The sequence below is a fragment of the Panthera tigris genome, chromosome B4 (assembly GCF_018350195.1).
Source record: "Panthera tigris isolate Pti1 chromosome B4, P.tigris_Pti1_mat1.1, whole genome shotgun sequence".
Taxonomy (NCBI): domain Eukaryota; kingdom Metazoa; phylum Chordata; class Mammalia; order Carnivora; family Felidae; genus Panthera; species Panthera tigris.
This window is the reverse complement of record NC_056666.1, coordinates 90,099,863-90,104,800: the sequence shown is the minus strand read 5'-3', so window position 1 is coordinate 90,104,800 and position 4,938 is coordinate 90,099,863. Positions and strand designations below refer to the sequence as shown.

General features: G+C 46.3%; 1 pseudogene; it reads left to right on the top strand.

The window, feature by feature from the left end:
• Window positions 1-930: 930 nt before the first annotated feature.
• On the top strand, window positions 931-2,073 carry LOC102952438 (annotated as a pseudogene).
• Window positions 2,074-4,938: the final 2,865 nt, after the last annotated feature.

Here is a 4,938-nt window from a genome sequence, read left to right as displayed (position 1 = left end):
GAACCTGAGCCAGTTTGGGGACATGTAACGCAGTGGCTAAAGAGGCTAGGTCCCCAGAAAGAAGGACCCTGCAATACCACAGCAAGTGAACACAGTAATGATTCCACTGCCCTTCTCGAAAGAAGCTTATGGGCCACTTACTAGGGAAAAGGCACGATGCCAACCAGAGGCTCAAAGCATTGCTTTGCCTCCCTATAAGTATGTGATCACATGGGAGTCAAATAATAAAATAAATGGACTTCTGGCTTGTGTCTGGTTCCCAATGAGTCCACTGGGATTGTGGACAAACCCAGTGGTCATTTCCCTGGTCCCCAAATTGAAATAGAATTTGTAATTGAAATAGAGATACTTTGTAGCTGGCTGACAGCTCCATTGATCTCTGGGCCTAGGGGGGTCAGAGCTATCCCAGAGACCAGGAATAGTTAAATAGAAGTCTCTGAAACTGGCCCCTCCCTTCAACCCAAATAGTCAAAAACCATACTGCATGCCAGAGAAATGACCTAAGTTAGGGAGGGAAAGAATGTTTGGGCTCACTCTATATTTCTTATCGAGATCAATATGCTTCCTAGCTGGGTCCCTTTAGGAACCGGACATCAAGTTTATTTCATCTCCAAGGCCTCCAAACTGAAAAAATAATTGCTAATGATGATTTCATTACAGTCATTATAATCCACTTCTATTAGGATGAAACTACTTGAAAAATCCACAAAAACTTTTAAAATCGGATTGTGCCTTTCTATAGTCTCAGGTGCTCTTATAAAAACACGTTCAACTAAAGAGTGCTAATACTGTTTGCTAGAAAAAGAGAGCTTTTCCTTAAAAAAAAAAAAAAAAAAAAAAAAAAAAGAACAAAAACAGAAAAGCAAACAAAACAACAAACAAGCCAAAAAACAAGCTACACGTTTTCATCCGGGACAGAGTGGGGGTAAGATGGCAGCACCCAGGGAGCTGGTCAGGGGGCTACGGTCAGTGGATCGGGACAGCCTGGCTGTGAGGACCTATGCCAGATTTACCGGTGCCCCACTCAAGGTGCGCAAGGTCACCAACTCCTGGTGGAGCCCTTCAGGAACTCTGCCTGCCCTTCGGACTCGTCAGGGAGAGGCCATCTTGAGGCCACACAAGGTCACCACTCACCTTGGAAAAGAGAAGTACAAAGCCAATAAATGAGATCTCACCCTGGCAGGGAGCAGACCCCTTGGCCTTCATGTCTCCGCTGGGAGGGAAGCTGCGCCCCGCACGCTTGAGTAGACACCAAGAACCACGGGGACGTGCCCCGGAAGTGGTATGCAGCGGCCATGCCCTTTCCCCTCAACTTCTTCCTTCCTGGCTGCAGGCAGTGGCAGTTCCCCGTCTGCGGCTGCTGTGGGGGGAGCTCAGGCTTGAGAACGGGGAAGAGCTGGAGCAGGAGCTGGAGCAAGAGACACGGGGACGCCCGACCCTGCTGTCTCAGCACCTAGGCTCTCAGACATTCTTTTTTGGAGATGCCTCCACCGCCCTGGACACCTTGGTCTTTGGCTTCTTGACCTGCTGCTGCAGGCAAAGCTGCCCAGTGGGAAGGCGCAGGCTCACCTTCCTGACTGCGCGACCTCTGTGCCTACTGCACCCACATCCTCAACCTCTGCTTCCCCTGGGATGGAGCTGGGGTGCCACCTCCATGTCAGACGGTGACTGCGGAGAAACCACAGCCCACGGGTGCTGGCGGGACCGGCAGCCGTGATGGTCTACGCCTCGCTCGGTAGCGCTGTTTCTATCCAGCAACGCCTGCTCCGACCCCAGGCACGCAGTCCCTGGGCACAGTTGAGGACGATGAAGAGGAATAATTAATTCGTCCTCTTGCGCCCAGGACTGATTTTTCTACTGGCATGCATTCCAGGAGCCCCTGTGTTTCCCCGTTGTTGGTAGCCTGGAAATGGGGTGCCCACTCCCAGAAGAGAGCTGTCCACACTGAGAAGAGAAACCAAAAAGCTATTTTCATTAAGTGTGTGTATGTGTATAAGGTATGTGTCACCATTGGAGGAAGATTTTTGACATTTCGGTCAAGCGGCCTTCATAGATCGTTTCTAAAAGAGTGGGCTTAGGGCGCCTGGGTGGCTCCCGCGGTTAAGCCTTCGACTTTTGATGTCAGCTCAGGTCGTGATTTCACGGTTTGTAAGATAGAGCTCCAGGTCAGGCTCCGTGCTAACCGTGCAGAGCCTGCTTGGGATTCTCTCTCTCCCCCTCCCTCTCCCTCTCCCTCTGCCTCTCCCTCTCCCTCTGCCTCTCCCTTGCTCTTTCTCGCTCTCAAAATAAATACATGAACATTTAAAAGGGTAAACGTGGTTCCTTAGAGATTTCGCTTTGGTCAACAAGACGGCAAGAGTACACTGAAAGGATTCTCAGAAATTACAGATTGTATCTTTCTCATATCCCTGCATACTTCCCACAACTAATGCATTGTTTGGCAGGAGGCAATGAAAATCTCAGGGCTCCGGCAGCTCACAAATAGTTCTAATTTCTGAAGTATTTCCATAAATGTTCATGAGTTCACCATATTCACCTTCTCAGGGTAGACAAGGCCCTGCCCTGTTTGACCTCTTCTCCATTCTGGGTGCCTTCTCAAATGGTTAAAAATATAACAGGACCCGAGAACATTTATTTCGAATTATTTGCACGTCAGCCATTTTTGCTCTTAAAACACAAAAACCGAAAGCCATGGAATTTACATTCGACCCTTTTTTGTGATTAATGCGGTGTTCTGTGTAAGTGTGGATGAAAACAGTTAATATGTGTGAATCACTTAATTCCAGGCAGTAGCAAAGACCTCTAAAATACTCTGAACAAGGCTGAATTATTATTATTATCATCATCATCATTATTATCTAAGAGATTTCGACCACATACTCCCGGTCATAGAGCAACTACGTTTTATTTTGGACAAGATAGTGATTTTGACTCCCACCTCCCCCCACCCCCCACCCCCGACCCCGCCCCAGTGTTTTCAACTTTTAAAATTAGTTGGTAACATTGAAAAACTCAGGGCCTTACAAATCTCGGATGTTTTAGCTGCTGGATCCACCTTCTCCCGTGGCACGGACATCAGGCACCGACTCAGGCTAGTCTCCAGTTCACCGCACTCCTCTCCACACCCTATAGTCCCTCACACTGAAACAGGGCACCGGGAGCCATTTAGTGTACCATTTCCTGTAGTCTGTTTTCATAACTGTTTTTTTTCTTTTTCTTTTTCTTCCTCAATGTTTCTAGTCCCTGTGGGCATTTCAGTTTCAATGCCTATCAAAGGGTGCAATGTTTGCAAATTGAAAGGGATCTCATAGTGCCGTTCTATCACTTTTCCCCCTTCTCCTTTTTGCTTCTGTCACTGCATGATCGCTACTACCAACCAGCCCGTGTCCCGTGAAGCCTTTACCTTGGTCCCATATACCCTCCTGGGAAGACAGAGTGTGGCCTCTGTGCCCAGTAACCTGACACAATTTTCTGGGCATAGTCATTGTTGCAAATATAACTTCTCCTAGTGAGTGGATCCAACACAAGGCAGTTTCATAGAACCTGGGAGCTTTTACACTTGTTCCCAGCCCATTCCCCCAAAATAACACCCCCACTCTATAATCACATTTACACTCATGACATGGAGAAGGTAGAAGGTAAAAAATTCCTTTTAGCAAGAATTCTATGGCTGTGTATTAGGTACAGTTCCAAACAAAAAATAACTTAGGCAATCCGGAAGGAATTGATTGTTTAGTGTTCTGTAATTGAAAAGTTATAAAGTTATAAAGTATTTTAACTTGCACTTTTTAACTCCTTACTGCGTTAGCATTTAGACAGCCTATGTTAACTTATATCCACTCTAACTTTTATAAGTCAGCTTGTCTTTTCAGGACTAAGAGTTATCGGTTAGAATTGAGGATCACAAGCTTGGCATTCAAGTCTGTATGGAATACTTCCATATTTAATTCCCAAAGTCACTCTAAGTTTTGGTTGTTGCTGTTTGTCCTCAGAAAGGCCCCGTACCAACAAATGTGACTTCATTCTGTTAAGTAGCAATTCGCTGGAATATTGCAGATCTGAATGTATTCAGAAAATCTTCAAAATATACATTTGTAATTGGCTGACTGACAGATTCTACGTCAATGGGTTATAAGGAGAAACCATACTTCTAGCTTTGTTCTTCCAGTGCTCTTCAAATTTGACTTCTGGATCCCTTCCCTCCTCCACCCTCCCCAAGATGAAATATCGCTTCGCTTTTCCATTGCTCTTGGATAGTAAACGAATAGTCCTTCATTCTGGCATTTAAAATGACCCAGTCTATACGCTCATGACTGCTAGTCCAGTGCACTGTAAAAACCATCGTAATCCAAATTAAAGCATTCTCTGTAGACTGGAGTTGGGCGTGGGCACTGCTGTTTTTACCCCCTTTTCCTCACTTACCTTCTTCCCTCTAGCTGCTGTTCCTGACCCTTGCACGGTAAGATTGGATCAAGGAGCAGAAAAGATTAAAGAGCTGTGACAAGGCATTAACCGGTCTAGGGAGGCAGACACTCCCGACTGATTTCTTTCTCAGTCAAGGCTATTGTCAGCTCGTCAGTGAGGCTTCACCAGGGACCTCTGACTGCTACCACCTTGACGTAGTGAGCTGTCTGATTAACGCTGCCCCCTTGAAGGGCTTTTGGGCACTACTCTGTTAGGGTCACATCATCCCTCCAGGTAATCACTTGCTTACTGAGCAAGGTCCCCTCTAAGGCAACCCCAGCCTGGCTCCCTTTTATATAGTCCACATCTGAACTCCAAGAAACATTCACCTTTCCCTACCATCAGTGGAAGTAAACTTTATTCTTTTTTTTTTTTTTTAATTTTTTAAATGCTTATTTATTTTTGAGACAGAGAGAGACAGAGCATGAGCAGGGGAGGGGCAGAGAGTGAGGGAGACACAGAATCCAAAGCAGG